Source organism: Oryctolagus cuniculus, chromosome 8, assembly GCF_051225735.1.
Source record: "Oryctolagus cuniculus isolate XC-2025 breed Fujian yellow rabbit chromosome 8, ASM5122573v1, whole genome shotgun sequence".
In the NCBI taxonomy this organism is placed as follows: Eukaryota; Metazoa; Chordata; class Mammalia; order Lagomorpha; family Leporidae; genus Oryctolagus; species Oryctolagus cuniculus.
In genome coordinates this window covers 38,471,722-38,498,075 of record NC_142874.1, presented here as the reverse complement: position 1 = coordinate 38,498,075, position 26,354 = coordinate 38,471,722, and the positions used below count along the sequence as shown (strand labels likewise).

Here is a 26,354-nt window from a genome sequence, read left to right as displayed (position 1 = left end):
TCCTTCCCATTTTTGCTGTGATCCTGTAATTCTTCTTTAAAAAAGTCTTCTTTTTAAAAATAAAATGTATTTATTTTCAAGGAAAATGAGCCATAAATTATAAAGATTATATATACATATATTTATCTGAAAGTACTAACTTCATGAATATTCATTAAAGATGAATTATATCTATAAAAATTAAACCCCATTAGAAAGTATTTGCACATTGTAAATAAAACTTGGGTATATATTCACAAGAGGGATAGAGGAGAAATAGCTTTAGAACAGGTAAAACTGTATCACTAGCTACTGCTTCATAACAAACTCTCCTAAAACAGTTCTTTAAACAGTGCTCCATCTCTAAATACTCCAAGGGTCACTTGACCAGTGCCAGATTCAAGGGATCTTGGCTGGGTTCCTTGGTATATTTGGTCCTAGGGGTCAACTTTGGTATTATTTCTAGAAAACTACTGGGGCCCTGAATCAATCGCCTTTGAAATTTTTCTATTCTTTCTTTTTCCACTTTTTATCATTTGATGCAGGAGGTAGATATTGGTGTCACTGTGTTGCTATGAGGACCAGGATTTTGACTATCTCATGGTGTGAGTCCTGGGTACAGTTCATGTTGAAGATGGAATCAACTTTGGTTCCAGTACCTTACATTTGGTTAATGGGGTAGCTCTTTTTCTGGATGGAACAAATATGGATCCAGTTTCCTGTTAAGTTGCTTCTCTGTGTCTGATAACCTTGATGTTTAATTGGAGGGTTCCATTTAAAGTTATCTACTAATGTATTTTGCTTAAGGAACTAGAACACAGTAGTAAATTTCTGTTCAGAGTGGAAGAACGGTACACTAGTCACAAGGATAGACATTACATTCCTACTAAATATATATTATTGGGGCCGGAGCCACGGCTAGCTTGGTTAATCCTCCTCCTGCAGTGCCGGCATCCCATATGGGCGCCAGTTTCTAGTCCCGGCTGCTCCTCTTCCAGTCCAGCTCTCTGCTGTGGCCCGGGAAGGCAGTGGAAGATGGCCCAAGTGCTTGGGCCCCTGCATCCACATGGGAGACCAGGAGGAAGCACCTGGCTCCTGGCTCCTGGCTTCGGATAAGCACAGCATTGGCTGTAGCGGCCATTTAGGGGGTAAACCAATGGAAGGAAGACCTTTCTCTCTGTCTCTCTCTCACTGTCTAACTCTATCTGTCAAATACACACACACACACACACACATATAACATATATACATATATATAGATGTTATCACAAAGAAAAGTTGGTTCATTTGACTCTATCCCATAATTTTTTTTTTGACAGGCATAGTTAGTGGAGAGAGAGACAGAGGGAAAGGTCTTCCTTCTGTTGGTTTACCCCCCAAATGGCTGCCAGTGCCGGCACACAGCACCAATCCGAAGCCAGGCGTCAGGTGCTTCCTCCTGGTCTCCCATGCGGGTGCAGGGCCCAAGCACTTGGGCCATCCTCCACTGCCTTCCCGGGCCACAGCAGAGAACTGGACTGGAAGAGGAGCAGCTGGGACAGAACTGGCGCCCCAACCGGGACTAGAACTCGGGGTGCCGGCACCGCAGGCAGAGGATTAGCCTAGTGAGCTGTGGCACCAGCCCTCTATCCCATAATCTATCAGTTGTAGAATTTCCTTACTCCTCTCATGTGCCATTACCCATCAGGGTTGAGAACATCAGCATGGCCCTTGTCCTTGTAAGTGTAATCCACGTCTTCTTTCCAGTGCTCCATGCCTCAGCTGGCCCTGCTGGTATTAAAACTGTTGTGCTATTAGTTAAGTTTTAGCTCTGGACATGAAAATGATTTGGAGGTGAGGCATTGTCAAATTCAATCAGTCTCACTGCTTTGTAGAAATGAGAAAACTGAGAGTGGTGATTGGTCTAAGATTAAGCAGCCAAACAATGAGCACATGAGAAAAATTTCCAGAAACATCCTCTCTGCCAAACAATACAAGCACGCATATCCACACACTCTGTGAACACCTATCCCAGTATAAGGAGAGAAGAAAGGGAATGTGTAGTTATTCAGTCCAGTGGATCAAAGTAAAAATAGCAGCACCTGTATGGCTTATTGTTTCAGGATGGAGGGAAAAGATGGTTTATATTGGGACAGGTGGGGATTTGTTAGGGAGAGTGAAGGTGTTATAGCTTAGGCAGTTCATTCTTGGGTGGAAACGATGACTCAAGAAGCAAAGAGAGAGAACAGTTAGAGTGAAGCATGATGTACATGAGAGGGTGGGATGAAAGGAATACAGGATGCGATACACAATACTAGGAGTGGGCCTGCCCATGTGGTGCTGCACCTCCCCAGCAGCTGGTGAGTCAGGCATTTCATCTCAGTTAACAGGAAAGAAGACAAAATGTATAGACACAAATGCTGGCCAGGGTATTGGATGTGGTAAAGGGAGTTTACAGAAATTCTCTTCTGATTGCTTTAATCTCCACTTTAAAGATTTTTTAAAAATGCATAGAACCTTAAAATATGGAGGAAAAGACAGGGAGGTTTTAGGACGTAGATCTTTCTAGTTCTAATGTGAATTGTAGATCACTTTGAAGAGTTCTTTCCAGTCCCTCCCAGATAATTAAACATTCACTCAATTTTAATGGCACATCTGTTACTTATCAGTGGAGCTGTATTTTCTTTTCCAGGCAATCATAAAACAACCATAATACAATTTAAGTGTTATTTCCTAATATTCCCATTTGTTATCTTTATTCTATTTGCATTTTTACTGGTAACCTTTATGTTACAGCAACCAAAAGAGCCTATTCTTATCCATCATTATACAAGCTACACTTGAGAAATTTCAGTTTTGAATCACTAATATCTAGCCCATACCACTGCATCCTTTCAATTTATCAGATGAATATTATTGTTGTGTATTTGAAAGTGAATAAATCTAATATTTAATAATAACAAGAATTAGAATAGACTAATTACTTATATACTAGGTTTTCATAAAATCTGTGGAAAATACTTACAATAAAAATATTCCATGGATTTAAAAATATTTTTGCACCAAAATAGGCTTATGTTTTATTTCCATTTTCCATGAACTTTTTTTTGAAGAATGCTCATATACTGCTAAGCTTCTTACACTGTGCATAGATCATATCTTTTTAATTATCATAATAAATATGTAAAATATGCTCATAAACTAGGGAACTGAGGTTTTACAAGGTTAAACAACTGCCAGTTAAGCCACAGAGCTGGAATTTGAAGGTAGGTATTTTAACTACACTATGTATCAAGGTTAGCCCACTTTACACTTCCAAACTGATAACACTTCGGTGGAATCTTTGTGGTCGTGGTGTCAGCTGGAATGTGTGATGTGTGTGTTAGTGTAGATGCAGATGTGCACGCTTGTTAAATGTGGGACAATGTGTTCTTGTATGTATGTTTCTATTTATAAATGTACAATGGTTGGAAAACAATCTCTCTTTTTGTTTTACATGAAGATCTACTTATTTTATCAGCTCTTAACTTACTGAACAACTGGCTCTCATGATGTTGGAGGAGTCATTCCTGTAAAAATTTCTATTCACTTATTCAAGCATCTATTTTAGCAGATGCAGAAGGAAACCAAACTCTTATGACTATCAGTCAGGGATCAGCCTGCATCCTCACATGGCAGAAAGGGCTGGGAAAAAAGAATGACAGAGATGTAAAGAGATATAACAACAGATATGGAGAAGCAAGAAGGAGAGAGGGGAAGAGAGAGGGGGACAGAGGGGAAGGGAGGGAGGGAGAGAAAGAGAAAGAGGGAGGGAGAGAGGGAGAAAATTGGCTCATGGGATTGAGATTGCATGGGTGTGCAAGACTGAAATTTGCAGAGCAAGCAAGCTGTTTGAAAACACAGGTAAGAGTGGATGTTGCAACCTTCAGGCAGAATTCCATACTCGGTTAACCTCAGTTTGTGTTCCTAAACCCTTCAATTGACTGGGTGCCATGAGAACAACATTATCAAGAGTTATAACTTTCATTTAAGGTCAACTGATTGTAAATGTTCTTGCATCTTCAAAATACCTTCACAATGTCTAGGCTGGTGTTTGAGCAAACAACTGGACCTCCTAACTGTCTTGGCCTGTTTGGACTGCTTTAACCAAACATCATAAACTAGGTAGCTCCTGCATCACAGAAATTTGTTTCTTGCCTCTGATTGGGACTTCGAGCCTTGGCTATTTCTAGTGAAGGCTTGGCTCCAAGAAGACATCCGCATTTGCTACCAGCCACAGTGGAACCAGCTGGGTCCTTGTTGCCCAGCACCATGGCTTTTGCCATCTTGCAGCTCACACTTCCCAACCATCGCTCATGCACCTGCCCCATAGAGAAGAGAACACAAGAGCATCAAGCTTGCAGTCCAGCCAGCCCTTTAGCCTCCCAGCCAAGTGCCAACCCTCAAGAGATCTCGAGGCTCTCCAAAGGGGAGCACAAACGAGGGTACTGCAAGGCCCTAAAAAAACACCATGACTCCAGGAAGGAGCCAAGAGGCAGGCCCAAAAAACTGGAGAAGGAAAGGGAGGGGATCTCATAGGAGTCCTCTGAGGAGGAGCAGTGACCTAGGACTAGGTTTCCACAGATGAATTTGGAGGGGGTGGATACAAGCATTCTGTCTACATTAATTGGCTCGTCAAGATGACAGGCGAGATTAACCATCACAGTCGGTATTCATTGTGATATGATAAATAACTCCAAGTCACTGCAGAGAACTTGCTGAATGCTTTAAATATGTTGAAATACTAAGCCCCGTTGGCCTTTGGGATTTTTATTTATAGCAACAGCAATCCCTTGTGTATTTTGCTTAATTCAGCTTCTTTGATTGTCATGCATAGATATGCATGTCCTTAAAAACATAAGCTGTATTTACAGCAGCTACTTTAGTACAATCAACTCTCTATGCATTAAAATCTGCATTTCCCCTTACATATTATAGAGCTGCTATGTGGAAGCAGCTGCCCAAAAAGTTCTCTTATCTTTAAGTGGGATTCTGTGACTGATTCTTATCAACAGAATATGAGCAGAAATGTGTGTGATTTCAGGCTAAAACTGTAATGAGGAAGGTTGTTTTGTTTTCTACTCTTTTTCCTCCATCTGTTGAATGGAGAAGACTTTGAGATGCCAGGAAACTGTAGAAAGGCAAGCACCCGAGTTGCTGAGTCACTTTGTGCAATAAAGTTATCACTCACAGGAACAGCTTGATAAAGCACTGCACCAGCAACAGCAAGATAGACTATCACTTATGTTGACAGTTCTTTGCCATTAGGCACTTACACAAACAAGATCAACTATTTTATTGTGTTAAGTCACCAAACACTTGGGGTGACTATATTAATCTGAGCTTTTATTAATAGAAAAGTGCGAGTACACATTTGAGAACCTAAGAGCATTGATTTTCTTTTTTTTTTTCTTTTTAAAAATTTATTTATTTAAAGGCAGGGTTACAGAGAGGCAGAGGCAGAGAGAGAGGTCTCACAGGCATGTGATGTAAATGGGAGGTCTTCGACATGAGCCTTTTGAATTTGGCTCCTTTCACATCCCACATTTTCTAGATTCATCCACTTTATAGCAGGTGTACTTCAAAAAGTTCATAGAAAGTGGAGTTTATACATAAGTTTATTTCTGTGCAAAAGAAGTTTAAAATCCAAGGGTCTTCAAACAGTTAACAAAAAATAGGTATTGTGAAAAAAACATGCACAGATCTGAATTTTTGCACCAAAATAAATTTATCTTTCAATTCCATTTTTCACAACTTTTTTGAATGAATCGCATATTACTACTTTATTCAGTTTATGACTGAAAAATGATCCATTTTATGGATATACCACATTTTGATTATTGTTCATCATTTCCTGGACATTTTAGTTGTTTCTGCTTTGGAGCTAGTGTTGACTAGTGTTACTATGACCTCGTGTGTATAAGTTTTGGTATGAACATATATTTTCAGTTCTCTGAGTTTATACCTGGAAGCGGAGTTCTTAAATCATATAGCGACTCCACATTGAACTTTTTAGAAAGCAACAAACTGTCTTTCAACAATAATAGCTTTTTACTTAAAGTATTTTTCTAATAATAATAATTTCAGTGGGGCTTTACTGTTAACCAAAACCAAGGAAATAAAATTCTGAAAACAGTTTTGTAAGTATAATTAATTGGAAAAGAAGGCCTACTTTAATCTTGCAGATTGTGGATATGTTCTATTTCCTAAAATGAATAAAAGTTCAATGTAAGCATAATCTGCTGCTGTTTGAGTTACATTTTTAATTTGGTAAATTAATCAGAATTCCTTACTAAGACTTAATAGATAAGGAAAATAAGAAAGCAGTTGACAATAAAGATTATTGTCAACAGAAGGGAAAACATGAAAAATAGTCTATTAAATAAAGTAGCAAACTTTATTCTAAAGCTGCTGTTACTTTTTTTGACAGGCAGAGTCAGACAGTGAGAGAGAGAGACAGAGGGAAAGGTCTTCCTTCCATTGGTTCACCCCCTAAATTGCCGCTATGGCCAGTGCTGCACCGATCCAAAGCTAGGAGCCAGGTGCTTCCTCCTGGTCTCCCATGCGGGTTCAGGGCCCAAGCACTTGGGCCATCCTCCACTACCTTCCCAGGCCGCAGCAGAGAGCTGGACTGGAAGAGGAGCAACAGGGACAGAATCTGGCACCCCAACCAGGACTAGAACCTGGGGTGCCTTTGCTGCAGGCAGAGGATTAGCCAAGTGAGCTGTGGCATTGGCCTAGCTGTTGTTATTTAAACACCATAATACTGGCCTAATATACAGACAGTGAAACACAAGCAATTTCAGAATTGAATTCAATTCATGAAAAATATAATGTGGTAAATATTGCATTTCAAATCACTGTGGAAGAAATAGATTAAGAAAAAAAATCGTGGGACTACAGATTAGCCACCCTAGGAAATAAACCAAGGCTGGATATATACCTTATTCCTTACACCAAATAACTTTCAAATGAATTAAATATTTTGAGGTAAAAAAAAAGCCATAAAGGTTACTAGAAGAAACACTTATTATTATTCATGATTTTTATAATATCAAATGGATAAAGCCTTTGCAAGTTAGAAATTCAAAAGATTGGTGAATCTGAAAGCATAAAAATAAAAACATTTCTATTTGGTAAAAATAGAGTCAAAAGACAAACAACAAAATTGCAAGACTACAATTTCTAAGGTTGAAAAGAGGCTAACTTCCCTAATAGAAAAAAGATTATTTTGCGAGTCTTTAAGAGAAACACACCCCTGACCCCATAAGAAAGCAAAGAAAAATGGGTTTGGTTCTTCAATCATTGTTCAAAAAAAAGTAAAATCACATTTCTTCAATTTACCAGAAGAGTTTGAATTTTGCTAATAGGCAAAGAAGTGGAGGGTTTGGGCTACCAGAAACTGGCAAAATGATTGCTATGTCCATTTATGTAAACCTTTTGGAATGCCATTTAACAATTTTTTTAAAGATTTTTATTTATTTATTTGACAGGTAGAGTTACAGACAGTGAGAGGGAGAGACAGAGAGAAAGGTCTTCCTTCTGTTGGTTCACTCCCCACATGGCCGCCACAGCCGGAGCTGCGCCGATCCGAAGCCAGGAGCCAGATGCTTCCTCCTGGTCTCCCATGTGGGTGCAGGGCCCAAGCACTTGGGCCATCCTCCACTGCCTTCCCGGGCCACAGCAGAGAGCTGGACTGGAAGAGGAGCAACCGGGACTAGAACCAGCGCCCATATGGGATGCCGGTGCCGCAGGTGGAGAATTAACCAAGTGTGCCACCACAACGACCCAATTTAACAATGTTAAAATTGAAACCCCATGCTTTGTGACATGGTCATTTCACTAGTAAGAATATGTCCCATAGCTGTTTTCACAGATGCACGCATATATGCCTGTAGCATTAAATAATATCCATGCATTTGTGACAAATAGAAGCATGTGAAGGGACAAGAGTGTGTGTGCCATGATGCCGGATGTTTGAGGCTACCTCAGAAAGTTTATGGAAAATGAAATTCAAAAGAGAATTGTATTTGGGGACAAAATAATTTGAAATCCTTGCTGATGCTTTTCAAATCTGCATTTTTCATGAGTTTTTTGAAGACCCCTTACGGTCATATACTTCAAAATGTTTTGCACCTGAGTAACTTTATCTTTTCAGTACATATTAGGTGTATTTAATCTACATGAAAAATCAGAATAGCCACATAATGCTGTATTGCAACTCCTATATATTCCACCAGATGTCACTGATGCTGTAATGTTCAAATTAAGATGCCTGTACAGGTTCTCCCAGGCTGTGATACTCAGCTTTTCTGATTGGAAGCTGAAGTGGGGATTTCTGGGTTCAAAAATATTAATACACCAGATTAAAAAAAAAACACTTTAGGGCACCATGCTGTGGGTTCCCAGGCAGGTCGGTGCCTGCTCCACGGGGACCCAAGCTTTAGGATGCAGAAAGGCCTGTGGGACAGTCCCTGTACCACCAGCACCCAAGGTAGCACCGCCGCTCACTCTCCGGGAGATCCTCCCCAAGCTGCCACCTTCTGGGCTTGGGATGGGTCCCCTGCGCGGAGACTCTGGCCTCCCTAGAAGGAGACACTGGGAGATGCACACCTGGGCTTTGGTGTGCTCCAGGAGCGAGCACCATGCACGACGCACCCCAGCGGGCTTCTCTCCGCACCGCTTCTAGGACAGCTCACTATCGCGGCTGTCTGAGGACCAAGGCACTTGGCATCCTATGAGAGTCCTTCTGGGGCGGACTGCCGGGTGGGCGCCGGGCGGGGGCTCTCAGCCCCGCCAGCCGCTCCCGGGAACCCTAAGAACAGGCTGGGAGAGGCCGGGATGACCTCGCGCCTGGGCAGCTTCACCTAAACCCGGTCCCAGTGCAGTGAGACCCAGGAGCCAGCGACTCCCAGGAGCGGCGGAGGGAAGCCCCTAGCAAGGCTGAGAAATGAGCAGAGCGAGCCTGGGAACGCCCGGCGGGGAACCCTGGACCAGGATTCGGTCAGAAGCGTGGCCGGACCGTGGCTGGGACCTGGCTTTCTCTTAAGTCGTCAGGAAGAGCTACCAAGCGAGAGGAGGATCCCGCACAAGACCCAGGTCCGGGAACGGAGTGCGTGCTGGGGCCGACCCCTCCCCCCTGTCGAATTTGCTACTTTATCACTAAACAACCCCTGTTCCCAGGCCCTTTCGAGGTAGGTCCTTGGTTTCGTTACAATGTAGAGACCTTGACTCTAAAAAGGAGCACGATCGAAAAATCTCCGCCTAGGTTTCCACCCACCTTGCTCACTTGCTCACGCAGCGGCCCGGCAGGAGTGTGTGCGCCCGCGCAGACCCCCGGCGGACCCCGCCCCGCATCCGCGCTCACAGCCCTGCCTCCCGCCGCCCTGAAATCCGATGGACAAAACTCAGACACCGTCTGAGCCCCCGCCCTGCAGCTCCGAAAGCCCCGAGCCCACCCCGGTCCCAGAGGCTTCGCTCCCCCTCCGTCGCCCCCCGCGCTGATCCCTGGTGCCGACAGGACCACCGAGACGCCCCAGGGCAGGTCCGCCTCTGAGCCTCTCCAAGGGGACGGCGGTCGGTGTGGACCCGGTGCCAGCGCCCTGACCGGGCTGCGCGCACCCTTGCCGAAAGGGAGCCTCTGCGGGGAGGGTGGCGGCGCGCTCGCTCAGGGCACGGGGAAGCGCCTCCGCGAGTGGACCCCGGGGTCTGGAGGGTCCCGCACGACCCTCGGAGACGTCAGAGGTCGGCTCTTCCGGGTCAGGAGCCAAGCGCCAGGGCGGCTGCTCCTGGGGTGCGGCGAGGACCGAGCGGGTCCCCTTGGAGGTGCTGGTGAAGCTGGGGTTTGAGTGCGTGGGAAGCGCTCTCCGGTGGTTTGGGCGAGGAACTGGGACTGGAGTAAAGGACAGGAAAGGTGGATGCAGAGTGTGTGGCTAGGGGTCCTCGGAAAACTGAGGATTTGGTGCCAGACCCGAATGCGAGCCGGTCTCCTGCGCTGGGACTCGGCCTGACTCCGGGACGCAGCCCCCCGCTGCTGGCTTGGGGCAGCGACCCTTCGACAGCCAATGCTGACCCGTAGGGACAGGAAGGCGACCCGCGCGGGGTATGGTGGAGCAACGGCCTAGGGCTGTGCGGGGCGCCCTCGCCGCTGCAGGTGCGTGGCCACTGCGGTGTCCAGCGCTCATGTACACCTGCGTCTCAGTCATATGCTCCAATATGGGACGCCGGCATCACAGGCGGCAGCTTAGCTCCCTGCACCACAATGCCAGCCTTTGCTTGCTCTTCTAGAAGTCAAGAAATGTTATTTAAATCCTAGCACAGGTTATTGAAAACATTTTTTTCTTTTCAGGACATCTGGAATAATACAGTACGTGTTTTAAGGAATTTTGGTCTTGATTTCAATACTTGGCTTTTAGACAAGTGAACAGTTTGACTTTGGTAGAAAGTGTGTGTGGACAGGGCATCTTTCTGGGCGCTGAGCCTCATCTGTGGATTAGACAAGTTTGAAAGCACAAGGGGCAATGACCCCCACTGCTACCTGAGAGTAAGTCTCATGGTGGACTTTGGAGCCCCGCCAGGGCTTCTCCATTTACTTTAGGACATATTACAAAAGTTCCAAAACAAAACCAAGTTTGCCCACTTGAAAGAACTTGCAAGATAACTCATGGATGAGGTAAGAAAATGCTGTTATAAAATGAGGTAGATGAGAATGGCAGATAATAAAACAGACCTTGCTGAAGGGCAGGAAAGATTTAGATTCAATGTGAACGCTCAGGTCTTGCCACTGATGAGTCATTGTGGGCATCCGTTTTCATGGTGTTTTCCTGGCCATGGCCATCTTTCATTGTCTTTTGTGGACAGCTTTGTAAAAGTTAAGTCAATCAAAGACTTCAAGCAGCTGTGCTTTCTGATGGCTCCTAGGTTTGTGGGCAGTTAGCAATACAAGCAAGTTCAGAGGCTTGGAATTATTTGTGCTCATAGCAAAGGGTAAAAGTACCTTGAAGAAACTTGTTTCTGCTTTGTTGTTGTTGGCTCAGATGACTATGATGCAATTTAAACATTTTTCTTTAAATTTAGTGAGACTTTATAAACAAACAGCATTTGGAAGTTATCAGCTCTGGCCCGGATACCTGTCCAGGGTGTATACAGTGTTTGGTATTAGCTGATTTCCAGACCCTGTTGGTCCCTTCAGCCCACGGGCTTGTTCCACTAGGAACACAATCTTTTCACCCTCAGTCTTTTTGTGATTCTCTGTGTTGACCTTTACAAGGAAAAGAACAATCATGAATATTTACCCCAGCCTTTTATCTCCACTGAAATGAATACTAAGGGTGCAGAAGATAGCAAAATCTTACATGTGCAGAAGATTTTGAAGTGCTTCCACATTATTTTATTTATTTATTTATTTATTTATTTATTTATTTTTTGACAGGCAGAGTGGACAGTGAGAGAGAGAGAGAGACAGAGAGCAAAGTCTTCCTTTTGCCGTTGGTTCACCCTCCAATGGCCGCCACGGCCGGCGCGCTGCGGCCGGTGCGCTGCGGCCGGTGCACCACGCTGATCCGATGGCAGGAGCCAGGTGCTTCTCCTGGTCTCCCATGTGGGTGCAGGGCTCAAGGACCTGGGTCATCCTCCACTGCACTCCTGGGCCACAGCAGAGAGCTGGCCTGGAAGAGGGGCAACCGGGACAGAATCTGGCACCCCGACCGGGACTAGAACCTGGTGTGCCAGCGCCGCAAGGCGGAGGATTAGCCTATTGAGTCATGGCGCCGGCCATCCACATTGACTTATACATCAATCCTGTGCAGTGGGTACAGGAGTCAGATTTTTTTCTCTTTGAAAGTGAGGAAATTGAGAGGCAAAAGAGGGATAAGGGAGACGATGCCCTGAGAACCACCTCCTGGCAAATGTCCTCTCCTGTTTTTCAAAGTAAAACTGCCTGTCTTGAGGAAGCTATCTTGTTTTTATTTTCTGTGAAAAATCAAATTATTATCTGGTCAGTTTCCCATGAGATAGTTTGTGGCAGCTGTCAGGGGAGCACCAGCCATCCTGACAGCTCTTGTGTGTCTACAGGTTTTGTGCTGCAGAGAAAGGATCAGTGCGTGGTTGGCTGACTGGTGCTCACCATCCTTGTGTGTGCAAGAAAGGCATCAGCGATGAGGCAGAATCTTGCTATTGCCCCGACAGCAGAGTCCTCCTGCCCATAGCACTGCACCTAGAACACACACCAAGGAGACCTCTGCCTGTGAATCTGACCTACCCACTGGCCTCACTATGGTCAAGAATTCTGAGTGACAATGGAGCTTCCTCTATGACTTGGAAAAGAAGAAACATCTCTTCATAGGCCCCCCCAAGGTAATGAAGGGAGCCAGTGATCAAGACTCCTGGAGTTAGTGAAAAACATTTCCAGTCAGTTGGATATCACAGCCTTATGTCACCCAGTTTCCTTGTGTATCCATGGGCTTATCTCTGCTGAACATTAGTCCCTATTCCTTTTCTGTGAGGACAGCTCCAGCAATAGGTTTATAGATTTATCTATTTTATTTGAGAGGCAGAGTTATAGAAAGACTGAGAGAGAGAGAGAGAGAAAGAGAGAGAGAGAGAGAAGTCTTCCCTCTGCTGGTTTACTCCCCATGTGGCTGCAACGGCCAGAGCTGTGCCAATCCAAGCCAGAAACCAGGAGCTTCCTGCGGATCTCCCACATGGGTGCAGGGGCTCAAGGACTTGGGCCATCTTCCACTGCTTTCCCAGGCTATAGCAGAGAGCTGGAATGGAAGTGGAGCAGCCGGGGCTTGAACCGGCACCCATATGGGATGCCAGCACTGCAGGTGGTGGCTTTACCACTACACCACAGTGCCCACCCCTAGTAATAGGTTTCTTTTTCTTTTCTTTTTTTTAGGAGTGATTTATTTATCTGAAAGTCAGAGCTACATAGAGAGAGAAGGAGAGGCAGAGGCAGAGAGAGAGCGAGGTCTTCCATCCGCTGGTTCACTCCCCAATTGGCTGCAATGGCAGAGCCATGCCAATTCAAAGCCAGGAACCAGGAGTTTCTTCTGTGTCTCCCACGTGGGTGCAGGGGCCCATCTTGTGCCATCTGCCACAGCTGCTTTCCCAGGCCACAGCAGAGAGCTGGATTGGAAGTCAAGCAGCTGGGACTCGAGCTATTGCCTACATGGGATGCTGGCACTGCAGGTGGTGGCTTTACCTGCTTTGCCACAGTGCCAGCCTCAGCAATAGGTTTCTTACTACCCACTTCCTTGATGTTGCTGAAGATGCAACACTGGAAGAAGCTTCAAAAGACTGTACACACTTCGCCTGGAGCAGAGGCATTGTACGGGCCATAAAGGCAGCATTTGGAGAGCCCTTGAACATCAAAGATGCCTACAAGGGAAACAGGGGCTGTGGGGCACAGGCGAGCCTCAGGGAGGGGATGTGGCTGGCCCTTTGGACAGCTGTGATTGCTGGAGACATGAAAGACGGGGTGTAATGATCTGAATATTTACTTAAACCTGGAATGGGTTGTAAGAGCTCTCCCAATGTTCCACTGCCACTTTCTTCACTGGTGGTGCAGTCATGGATGTGGGCTTGGGAGAAACCACCTTTCTCCTTAATGATAGCTCATGACCGTACTTGTATCCCGTAATGTTATCCTTCCTCTTTTCTTCTGATCACTGAACATACTCCCCTCTGTGTTACCCCCAGGGAACTCCTGGTGATTTTACTGAGGCTCTAAAATATCATTTGTAGGTCCAAACAAACAAACCCATTGTCTTTTTTTTCCCCATTTATTCATCCATTCAATGATACCATTCCAAGTCCCACTGCTACCAAAGCATAATTTCTTTGCTTCCATCCTCCCATTTTTTAAACAAATAGTTACATATGTTTTAAAAAATGACAAATTTTGCTGGAAAGTATTTTATTGGCTTTTTCACCTTTTTCCACTTTTTCTATGTCCAGGTCTTCTAATATTATTACAGTTTATGCTGTAAGATTCTTCAACCTTCCCATTTAAAATGATCCTCATTATCCATAGACTTGTGGTTTTGAAACAAGGCATCTTAACTGAATGACTCTCTGTCTTGATGAGGAACTTCATAGCATCTGCATAGAACTAGGTTCTGGCTACCTAGTCTGTGGTACACAATAAAGATTCACTGGTAACTCTGATTTGCTTTATGTAATTGGAAGAGCCAAAACCTTTATTCACCCTGTATTCTTGGTGACTCATAAAGTACCTGACACACAGTCAGGTCTTAAGCAATATTGGTTGAATTAATAGTAGAAGTGACACATGAGGCCGGCGCCGTGGCTCAATAGGCTAATCCTCTGCCTGCGGCGCCGGCACACCGGGTTCTAGTCCCAGTCGGGGTGCCAGATTCTGTCCCGGTTGCCCCTCTTCCAGGCCAGCTCTCTGCTATGGCCCCGGAGTGCAGTGGAGGATGGCCCAAGTGCTTGGGCCCTGCACCCACATGGGAGACCAGGAGAAGCACCTGGCTCCTGGCTTCAGATCAGCGTGGTGCACTGGCCATAGTGCACCGGTCGCTGCAGCCATTGGAGGGTGAACCAACGGCAAAGGAAGACCTTTCTCTCTGTCTCTCTCTCTCACTGTCCACTCTGCCTGTAAAAAAAAAAAAAAAAAGAAGTGACACATGAGTAGAATGAAAAGCAGATCATAATTGACAGAGATTAAAGAAAATGTGGAGGGGTTCAGAGTCAAGATATAACATCTAGAAAAAGAAGGTGGAGATAGGTTTCTTTGAGGAATAATACCCTATATGGATGCTGAGATGTACATAATGTTTGAATAAATTGATATTTGTGCCTAGAGAGATCCTGTGTAAAGAGAAGTTTGGGAATTGGGACTGGAGATGTGTGGGTAAGAGTCAGCTCAGAGGAACTGTGGGGGAGGGGCGAGCTGGGAAATGACTGGGGTCTTGAATGCCAGGCTGAGCAAGATATATTGATTCAGACCCAGGAGGAGTGCATCACCCAGCTTTCACAATGCAACGTACACTGTAAATTGCTACACTGAAAGCTGATTAATACAAGAGTTTTATTCAGCTCCCAGTTTTGGAGGTTCAAAGGCAGGTCTCCTGTGTCATCTGAGCTCTAGACAGGGCCTTTGTCACATCATGGCAAATGGCAATGGTAGGAGAACGTGTGGAAGGCAGAGTTCACATCTCCACACAGGAGACCAGAGGGCAATTCTGGGGTCCAAGACTTCTTTAACAATTTGCTTTTTCTCTCTTTCTAGAACTCTACTGCAGGAGACTAATGCTCCCTTCCAAGGAAAGGGGCCCCAGTGACCCAAAGACCTGCAGTTAGGTCCCACTCCTATTTTCTTAAGATTTATTTTATTTATTTTAAAGACAGTGTTACAGAGAGAGGTAGACAGAGAGAGAGGGAGGTCTTTCATCTGCTGGTTCACTCCTCAAATGGCTGAAACAGCCAGAGCTTGGCCCATCAGGAGACAGGGGTTTCCTCCAGGTTTCCCATGTGGGTGCAGGGGCCCAAGAACTTGAGCCACCTTCTGCTACTTTCCCAGGCCATTAGCATGGAGCTGAATTGGAAGTGGAACAGCCGGACATGAACCTGTGCCTATATGGGATGCTGCAGGCCAGGGCTTTAATCTGCTGCACCACAGCACCTGCCCCATGGGTCCCACTCCTTAAATGATCTACAGCACCCCCCAGCACCACACAGGGGACCAAGCCTCCAATATACAGATCCTTGGGGTACAGAATACATCCAAACCATGGCAAGGATTAATCGAAGATGTTTAGAAAAGAGGAAAGTAGGACATAAACTGTGACTTAGACAGATGATTTTTACAGTAGTCACAAAACTAATTGTAGGGGAAAATACTGGAAGCTGGGGGGGGGGTAGAAGATTGATCTCATAGCCTAGTACTTAAAGGCTTCTTCAAATGAAGAAGCAAGGGCATGAACTATGACACTGGCCTTAGAGATCAAAAAGAAGGAATGGATTTCAAATGAAGTACCATCTGCTGAACTTGAACCCTAATAAGAGACCAAAATGAGGGAAAAAGAGGACTCAGAGAAGCCTGAGATTTTGAAGCTGGGTGAATGAATAACAGGACTGGTGATGAGTACTGAGGGCGGGGACTTAGGATATGATGATTCAGGGAGGTTAATTACCTCCTGAGATGTTATGTCAGAATCGATTCTGAATAAGCAATGGCACAGCAGAAGTTATTCATGTTCTAAGGATTTCATTAGAGGCTGCAGGGGTCGATTTACAGTGTAATTTGCATTGTGATTGAATTTATATAGGCAGTAGCAAAAGTCAGTTGAGTGATGGAGAATTCATCATTCAGCCTCACCCACAATGTGAATAAACAAGATACTCTTTCATGGCCTCTTGTGAAAGTAGAATACATTGTAACATTTTCTGAGTCCTACTTCTTTAAAAGCAATTCAGTAAAACTGACACTCCACAGCAATATTCCTTAAGCTATTTGAACCATTTTAAAGTTGGAATACCGCACTGGAAAACAAAAAGCTAGCCATGGAATATAATAATGCTCACATTGAATTTCAACTTCTTATTAATGTCCTACCATCTTATTAATAAATGCTATGTCACCCTCAAGGAAGCTGCCTGAACAATGCAGGGGGTGAGGGTCACTGCACATCAGGGTCCAGGCAGCATTCACCAATGAAATGTTTCATTGGCACCTGTGGTCCAATTGAGAATCACTGGTCTAAGTTGCGGGCCTTGTTTTATACTTTGAATATAGGACTGTGGGGTTTTATCAGTAATAAAACTCAGGGTATGCTGCCGCTGACTGCAGGGCGGTCCGCCTGGGCTGGTACAATAGCCAGGGACGCCAGTTCCACCACCCGCGGTCTGCACACCAGTGCCCGGTGGTCAGCTACGGCCCTGTGCCCTGCAGCCCCCATTTCCCTTGTAGGCATCTTTGATGTTCAAGGGCTCTCCAAATGCTGCCTTTATGGCCCGTACAATGCCTCTGCTCCAGGCGAAGTCTGTACAGTTTTTAAAAAATGAATTGCCAGAAATAATCAATACTTGGCTAACTCTTTAAAGCTTTATAATAGAATAAGATATAAAATGATGCAAAATTGAGAACGCAATTGTTTTATTACTGATAAAACCCCACAGTCCTATATTCAAAGCATAAGACAAGGCCCGCAACTTAGACCAGTGATTCTCAATTAGACCACAGGCACCAATGAAGCATTTCATTAGTGAATGCTGCCTGCACCCTGATGTGCAGTGACCCTCACCCCCTGCATTGTTCATGCAGCTTCCTTGAGGGTGACACAGCACTTATTAGTAAGATGGTAGGACATTAATAAGAAGTTGAAAAGATACTGACCCATAAGAAGATGGTCAGTTCTTAATAAGAAGATATTAATCACAACAGTAAATGTGGAAGTGTGTTCCTTCTGAATGAAAACTAGAGATCCTCCAATACCTACACATCAGGTTGTCCCTAGATGTGCTCTGGTTCCCAAGTCTTAAGCCTCCCCTCCATTTCCCGTGTGAAAGATCTGCATTGTGCAAACATCCTTTTCTCTCTAGTCAGCGGGACTGCAGAGTCCAGAGTCCTCTGTTTGCACACGACAGCCACCCAACGTGTACCATGGCTTCTTCAGAGCAGTGGAGCGTGCTAGGGCAGGGCCCCGCGGCCCCGCCGTGGCCCTCACTACGTAGCTGCTACATGTTCCAGCCCCATTTCGTCCCCACCCCATCCCCTTTCTTTGTCCAGAAAAAAAAAAAAATTTCATCATACAGGTGTTTACGTATTTATCACCATCGCTTCCTAAAGAAATAGAAGCTCTCTCAAATTCTTGACCAGGAAAAATATGTCCAACGTGATTTCCAAAAGAATGCAAGACCGCTAGCAAGTGCTTTAATTTAGACAAACTTCCGGGCATCTCCTGGAGTCCCTGAGTCCATGGGGGATGGTGGGGAGCCTTTCTCCTGCTTCCTCCCTGGGGTTCCCCGCTGTCCCTCTCTGGCTTTGGTGCTCTCTCCCCATTTCCTCCAAGGCTGCGAGACGTTACCAGCTGCGGCCCTGCGGACCACGCCAGGGTCGGAGGCGCACACCAGGATCACCCCCTCGCAGCCTCATCCCCGCCTCGTGGCTGCCCGAGGCTCGTCCGCTCTCCTGCTACGGAGCCACCTCATTGGCCCGCGGCTTTGGAGGGCGGGGCGATGCGCATAGCTGACCAATGGGCGCGGGAGGCGGGGCTGGCATCCCTGACTCTGGTACCCACCTTGGCGGGCCTCTCTGCAGGCCTCAGCTGCATACCCTGGGCCAGGCTAGGTCTTGCTTCCAGACGGCTTCCTCCCGTGCCCCTTCCGCCGTGCCCCGTCTTCGAAGGTGTCCACCCGTAGTTTGCACACCTGCAGGCCAAGGCCTGGACGGATGAAGCCCAGGTGAAGGAATCCGGAGAACTGTGGAAACTTTACATTATGACCAGAGGGACCTTGGACCACTCGCCAGAGGACAAAGGCCAAGAAATACGGTGAGCGCGGGGCGGCTGCAGGATGCTCATCTGAAACTCAGGGACCGGGACCCCTCGGCGGCTGCTGGTTCCCCAGGCGGCCAGGCCAGGTGGCACTCCCGGGTGCAGACTCACCCCAGCTGGAGAAGTTCACTGCCAGCCAGTGCGTGGCTTGCACCGCCCCCGCCCCGGGGTCCCGGCCCTGGTTTTTGGTAGCCTGGGGCAGGGGGTCATTCTGGAACAGGCAGAGTTTGTATCTGCGGATTCTTTAGAAGTGTTACAGCATTTTCTCTCCACTGGGTTCTTTTTCTCACGACCATGAAGAATGAGGCACACGGGAAACAGCAAACGAGCAAAGAGAAGGAAATTTATTAAGTCAAAGCTAAGGCTCCCAGAAGGCGGCCTGAGAGGGCTGCCATTGAAGGGCTCTGTAGGAATTTTTATTTTCTCAATGAGGAACTTTGGCTCATGTGTATATGCAAATAAAGCAAGAATTTGTGAGCCCATCGAGGGACTGACATCCGTGTGACCTATTTTGCATACAGCAAGTTTGCAGAGTGCTCAGATAGACAATGGGTAAGACAGATGCACCATCTGCAGATATGTATGTCTATATATTTCTCCAGGCTTTCCCGGCTTCTGGATGGTTATACCGTGTGGGCTTCTTCATTTCCTTTCCAGAGGCCCCTGAAGTCTATCAGTTCAACACCAGAGCGGCTCTGATCTTGCCTGGGGTGTGTATCTGATGGTCATCAGCCTTGTTGCCTGGTCTACACCCACCCTGGAGGCGCCCCTTGGAATTAAAGGGCACCACTCAGCTCCAGGCAGGAGGGAAGGAGAAACCACAAACCCCAAAGCCCATTTCCTTGATGACCACCAGTAGGATCACCTTTTGTTTCTTCTGCTGTCAGGCCCAACTCAAAGACATGACTTTTGCCAGTTTTGTATACACTACCTGTATGGTTAGTGCCCAGCATTTCCTTCCATGCCAGCCCCTCTCCCACCCAAAGACACCTCTCACAACACTCATATCCTCACACACCTTGACACACATCCACCCTTAGTGCATGCACATAGTCACACAGAACCTCAAATACATACCTACTCACATGAACACACGTTCACACTTACCCTCACATATGCAGGTATCTGCTCTCACAACACAAACGTCATCACAGACATCCTAACACACTGCCTTCAGTCCTGAGCTATGCACACACACACACACACACACACACACCTTCAAACATACACCTTTCATCTCAAACACACACATACACACAGACCCTCACACATACCTCTCTGCCTTGGTGTCTCTCTGCCTTTTAAATAAAATGAAAACAAAGACAAGAATTGTTTAATAAAAGATGTGCACATGTTCCATGAACATTCTGAGGCCCCCTCATATGGAGTAGAATCCTTGTATCACATCAAGGCTGTGTAAATACAAGTGTGAATGGTACAGATAAAAATACTGAGAGAAGCATTTCTGCTTCTATTTATATTTTCTTTAAGATTTTTATTTATTTATTTGAGAGGTAGAGTTACAGACAGTGAGAGGAAGGGAGAGAGAAAGATCTTCCTTCCGTTGGTTCACTCCCCAAATAGCTGCAACGGCCGGAGCTACGCAGATTCGAAGCCAGGAGCAGGAGCCAGGAGCTTCTTCCTGGTCTCCCATGAGGGTGCAGAGGCCCAAGGACTTGAGCCATCTTCTACTGCTTTCCCAGGCAACAGCAGAGAGCTAGATTGGAAGAGAACTGGCGCCCATATGGGATGCCAGCGCCACAGGCGGAGAATTAACCTAGTGCACCACGGCGTGGGCCCTCTATTTATATTTAAAAGTAGGTCATAAACTGAATCCTAGACCAGCCCAGAGAATTGTATTACAGCTGGAAATGAGGGTGCTCTAGGTGATAAGCCCAGGATAAACAACAGTGTAACAGCAGGTATCCTATTGGTGTCTCCCTCCAGATCCCTCTCTGACCTTCTCCACCCACTTTGTGCCAGGAAAGCTGACCTTTATGGAAGAAATTAACAACTTCCCTCTGGCTTCCAGTAGCTTATCTAGAGTGGAGAGGGGCAGGTCACTTGAGCATGCCAAAGGGAAGGAGGAGAGGTGATTGGGGGATCACTATCCCAGCTCCCATCTTGCAGGACTGCACCAAGTTATGTGCCTTCCTCTTTCCTGGGTTTAGTCAGGAGCCCTCTGCAACAGTTTTTCCACCTTTCCAGTCTGGTAACTGCTCTCTTACTAGCTCTGAGACTGTAATATTTCCCTAGAATCTGTCCAAAACTCTAAAATAGCCTGAGTGTACCAGGAGTTTTCTGCCAACAGTCTGAGACCTTGAGAATGGGCTCAGCAAGAGTACAGCGGAATGTCTGTCAGAACCTGAGGGAATGGTTCAGGCTGGGTAGAGGTATAAAATGGACACTTCATTTTTATGTTTTTCTAGAGAGAAATAGTGCTTTGGTTTGTATGTCATTTGAGAGTGTCCTCCAAGGGTTTAACACCCACTGTGAGGTATTAAGAGGGCAAAAACTTAATCCTACTAAAGTGCTTGAGGTGGGGCCCTTGGAGATTACTGGGTTTAGATAAGGTCCTCAGAATACAGCACCTGTGGTTGAACACTGATGGTTTTTAAACTGTTTTTAAATTTATAATTTACTTGCATTTTATTTGAAAGGGAATGGAGAGAGAGAGGGATTTTTTTTCCATCCAAGGATTCACTCCCACAATCCAGGATTTACCACCCCACCCCCAATCCTCAAGTACTCACTGGAAACAAGAATACTGAGCCTGCATGTAAAAGTACCTTCAAATAATGTCCTCTAGCCCAGAGTAGCAACCTCACTTCTGTCAGTCAAAGATTTAAGCAAAACTCTGTCTTAGATATTCTGGATCCACCACAGAGAACTCACTAGTGTCTTCTAGGAAGCAGAACTGAGCAGTTGTGACAGAAATCATGTGGTCAGAAACACTAAAATGTTTATTTTCTGGCCCTTGATAGAAAATATGTGCTGTGTCCATCTTTATTGCACAAAGTAGATACACATTCGTTTATGGCCCAAGGATTTATTAAGCATCTCCAATATATCAAGTACTGCACACATATTTTCTGTTTAAGGAGCTTTCAAAGGAGAGACACAATTAACAACTTTAAAAAGCCAAAGGTGGAGAAGGTCTTTAGTACAGGCTTAGGACACCTACTTTCCCACATTGGAGTGCCTGGATTCCAGTCCTGGCTCCATTTTCAATTCTAACCTCTTGCTAATGCTCACTTTGGGAGACAGCAAGTGGTGACTCAAGAAGCTGGGTCCCTCTCAGCAGACTAAATCAGATTTATATTTCTCCTGGAGTCTAACAAATACATAGAAACATCTGTTCTACCAAAATAACAAAAGTTTGATGATTATTGCACTTCTTAGTACCTTCTGCTTTCCAATTCAAAGGGAGTGAATTTCCTTTAAATCTTGAACAATGATTTGTCTCTAGGCACATCACAGAATAGTGTCTCAAACTCTGAATCCTAAAAGCTCTGATGTGAACTAATCTGATCTTGTATGTATGTGTTATTTTGGCCTCATGTCCTTTTCTGATATGTAAATCTAGTGTCTTTAGTGTTATTATCACCCTTTCTCTAATATTCCCATGCTTCCTGGCCCTGGGTTTGATATCTCTTGTTCTTCATTCTCCATTCTTATTGGAGATGTCATATAACACACAAGTATGTCATAATAAGAGACATATGAGAAAGGATTGATTCTGGAACTGTTTTTGCGTGTTGTGGAAGAGAAGTTGTAAATACTGAGTTATAGAAAGTCCAGTATTGCAGGTAATAGGCATATGAAGGTCTTTGATGATTCTTCTTCTTCTTTTTTTTTTTTTTTTTCTTCTTCTTCTTTTTTTTGACAGGCAAAGTTAGACAGTGAGTGAGAGAGACAGAGAGAAAGGTCTTCCTTCCGTTGGTTCACTCCCCTAATGGCCACCACGGCTGGTGCACCACGCTGATCCGAAGCCAGGAGTCGGGTACTTCCTCCTGGTCTCCCATGCAGGTGCAGGGGCCCAAGCACACTGACATTTATTCTAACCAAAGTACAAGCAAACAATGAGCCAACAGATATATTAGATTCTTTCCAGTTTTAATTTAATGAGATTTGGGGTAAGGAAAGGAGCCTCTTAAGTCCTTACTTATTATGGGCTATTCTTTTTTATTCTCCTATGAAGCTAGGAGATATAAATAAAAGCTAAGATACTCATGGTCAGATTTAGAAAGTGTGTGTTCTTTTGTTTCAGTTGAATTATATCCTACTTTGCAAGATATTTATATATATGCACTATAAGATATAAATATATAAAATGCATCTATATGTTTTATTTTGTATCTGAGAGACAGCAAGACAGATAGAGCAAGAGTGAGAAAGCACTTCCATCTGCTGCTTTACTCCCCCAGTTTTGGCAACCACCAGGCCTGGAACAGACTGAAATTGGGAAATCGATCTAGATCTCCCATATAAGTGGCAGGAACCCAACTACTTAAGCCATCGCTGAAGCCTTCCTGGACCTGCATTAGAAGGAAGCTGGAGTCAGGAGCTGGAGCTAGAAATAGAACCCTGGTGCTCTGATGTGAGACATGGATGGATGTCTTAAACAGCACCTTAACTGCTGTGACAAACTCCTGCCTCTAAGATCTATGTTTTTTTTTTAATTTTTTTTATTTGACAGGCAGAATTAGACAGTGAGAGAGAGAGAGAGAGAGAGAGGGAGAGAGAAAGGTCTTCCTTCCATTGGTTCACCCCCCCAAATGGCCGCCACGGCTGGCACACTGCGCCGATCCGAAGCCAGGAGCCAGGTGCTTCCTCCTGGTCTCCCATGCAGGTGCAGGGCCCAAGCACTTGGGCCATCCTCCACTGCCTTCCCGCTGGAAGAGGAGCAACCGGGACTAGAACCTGCGCCCATATGGGATGCTGGCGCTGCAGGCGGAGGATTAACCAAGTGAGCCATGGTGCCGGCCCCTAAGATCTATGTTTTTAAATCCATTGAGAGTTCTGTTATGGACCTATTGCTTTTAAAAGGAGGACACTCCCCCTCCGGGTTTATTGCCACTGGGTTTGAACATTTCACTTATTCTTCAGAGATGTTTCCCTGATCCCCTATTCAAAAAAAAAAAAAAAAAAAAAAAAAACCACACACACAACAAAACTCCAGGAACAGTGTATTTTATGTGGTTCCCACATCCTTGGTCACCCTAGGCATCCCTCATCACTCACTGCTTGGCTCTCTGTCTCCCCAACTGTATTTCCATAAAGGGAAGGGACTGTTTAGTTTTGTTCATGGTGTATTTTCTGTCTGTCATGTAGTAGTGCTCAGTACTACTGTTGAACAAATAATAACAATTTAATGCTGAGTATACTGAAATGCTTTGTATATTTCTTTATTAGTAATTACAAGTAGTCTTGTGTATATTAATTAGCAGAGGGAACAAAAGGACAGTATTTCTGCTCTATAACCATTTTTTGGAAATATTACACATGTAATTAAAAAGAAAAGGTTAGGAGCCAGCACTGTTCAGTGGGTTGAACTGCCCCATGGGATGCCAGCATCCCTTATTGGAGCACGGGTTCTAGACCTGTCTGGCCGCTCTGCTTCTGAACCACTCCCTGCTAATATGCCTGGGAAAGCAGTAGAAAATGGCTCAAGTACTTGAGCTCCTGCCACCACATGAGACCCAGAAGAATTTACAGGCTCCTAGGTTTTGTGGCCGTTTGTGGAGTGAAACAATGGATGGAAGATCCCTCTCTCTCTCCCTATTACTCTGCCTTTCAAATAAAATAAATCTTTTTTAAGAAAGGTTCAGACTATAAAAAGAAACTTCCTACTAGAGTACACTCTTATTAAACACAAGAGATTTTGAAAAGTTCATGGAAAATGGGTAATATGAAAACACTATACACCGATTTCAAATGTTCTTGCACCAAAAAATGTTATCTTTTAATCCCATTTCCCCAATTTAAATTACAAATTCAAACCTTTTGAAGTACTCTCATATATACAGATACCGTATTACATCATGTAGGCACAATTTTCTACAGTAAAAATTGCTCTTGCTTTACTTTTCGTAAAGGTATCTATAACAAACTTGCAAGAGCATTAATGCTTTGGAGAGCAGTATTTTTAAATATGAAGAGTTGCTTTTTTTAAATTTCTCTCCGAAAAAGGAAAAACGCATTTGGTGTGCGCACGGAAAAGCAGCAAATGGCAACCTCAGAACTATTTAGGACCCAGAGTAAGCTCCAAACGTGTGCTTTGAGACGGTTGGTAGGCCCCGGTGCGCTCTCACCAGGCACGTGCTCCCCTGGAGGCCCCTGAGCGGGGACAGGGGCGCCAGGAGCCGGTAAAACCGCAGAGTGCTGTGCGCACCAACCGCCGCGCGCCCCGCGCCTCACCTGCCGCATCCGCGGAGCGCGCGGGCCAGGGGTCGCCGGTGCGGAGCCGCTGCCGGGCCGGGAGGCTCCCGGAGGAGCGAGGAGCCAGGTGAGCGGACGCCCTCTGCCTTGGCGCGCGGCCGTCTCCTCCCGCGGAGCCCTCGCTCACGCTAGCGCCCAGTGGGGACGCCGCCCGCCCGGGCGCGGGCCTCGGGCGGTCGAGGGACGGCCGGAACTTCACGGCTGAGGGCGTTGGAGCACCCTGCCCCCGTTACTCCGCGCCTCCTGTCGCCCCGGTGGCGGTCGGCGGCTGCCTCTGGCTTTCCTAGGGAGAGAAGGGCCAACAGCTGCTGGGCGGGCTTCAGGGCGTGCGTGCGCTCGGGGTCCGTAAGGAGGACCGGGTGGCCCGCACGGGGTCGAGCCGCCCGCCCTTCTAGGACTTGCGGGTCGTGGGGGTGCTGCGGGGCTCGCTGGGCACCGTACCCGAGCCTTCGTGCGGCTTCTCCAAACCCCGCAGCGGCTGCTTAGGGTGGTTCACCCTCCCCGGGCTCTGGGCTTGCCTTGCTGCTCTCTTCACGGAAGGCGATTTGTCTATGGCCTTTGAATGTCTAGCCCGTTCCTCGTCCTTGATTTGCACAGGTTTAGCGTTGGGACACTGGGGTCTAAAAAACTTTATCCGATGATTTTTGTAGGAAATTTTGGTGTTTTATTTTTCTTTTAATCTGTTTTAATTGCATGATTTTTTTTTCTCTTTGTCAAAGTCATCGTTGCCTCTTTGAGCGGTGATTTTTAGAACCTGGCTTGACACAAGGATTTTATGTGCTGCTTGTTCGTTTTGATCATTGTATTGTTTCTCTGGTGCCCTGCTCCCCTAAGAGGGTGTAGGCAGACAAGCAGAGGAGTGCTGTTAAATACTGCTGGCGCCTGGGAAACTGCCTGGAGGCTTTGGCGTTAGCTGCTGCTTTTCCTCTTACTTCCTCCTGCACCTCCTTAAGTTAATCAAGCTGATTGCCTACCTGCAGAATTTTTTTAATGGCAATTCTATGGAGAACTTTTTTTTTTTTTTTTTAATTTTAATTGTCACAAGACCCAAAGAGAGAAACAGATCTTCCATCACCTCCTGGTTCACAAATGACTGGAACATTCAGGGCTGGGCTTAATCTAAGCTAAGAGCCTGGGTCTCCTTTGTGGGTGGGCCATGACCTGCTGCCTCCCAGGTGTGTATCAACAGGAAGCTGGAATTGGAAGCTGAGATGAGTCTGGAACTCAGGCACTCTGATAGGGGGTGCAGGTGTCCCAAGCAGTGTCTTAGGCACTGTACCAAACAGCCATCTTGCTGTTGATTTTAAAACTTATTTTTAGGGAGGACAGGAAAGAGAACAGGTAGCTTTTGAATCATTGAGTGCCTGTTTTTCTTCCCTAAGTAGAAGTTGATAT

The 26,354-nt window shown here is 45.8% G+C and overlaps 1 long non-coding RNA gene and 1 pseudogene across 4 annotated transcripts in view; one reads left to right on the top strand and one right to left on the bottom strand.

Annotated features, from left to right (window-relative positions):
- The window catches only part of LOC138843473 (ATP-binding cassette sub-family E member 1-like), a 1,090,710-nt pseudogene that overhangs the window by 413,489 nt on the left and 650,867 nt on the right, over positions 1–26,354 (bottom strand).
- Positions 24,763–26,354, top strand: part of LOC103350662 (uncharacterized) — a 31,161-nt gene continuing 29,569 nt past the window's right edge. For all 4 annotated transcript variants that reach the window (XR_011378021.2, XR_016211836.1, XR_016211835.1 and 1 more), the window contains exon 1: positions 24,763–25,026. This is a non-coding gene — a long non-coding RNA (uncharacterized LOC103350662). The remainder of the gene's footprint in view (positions 25,027–26,354) is intronic.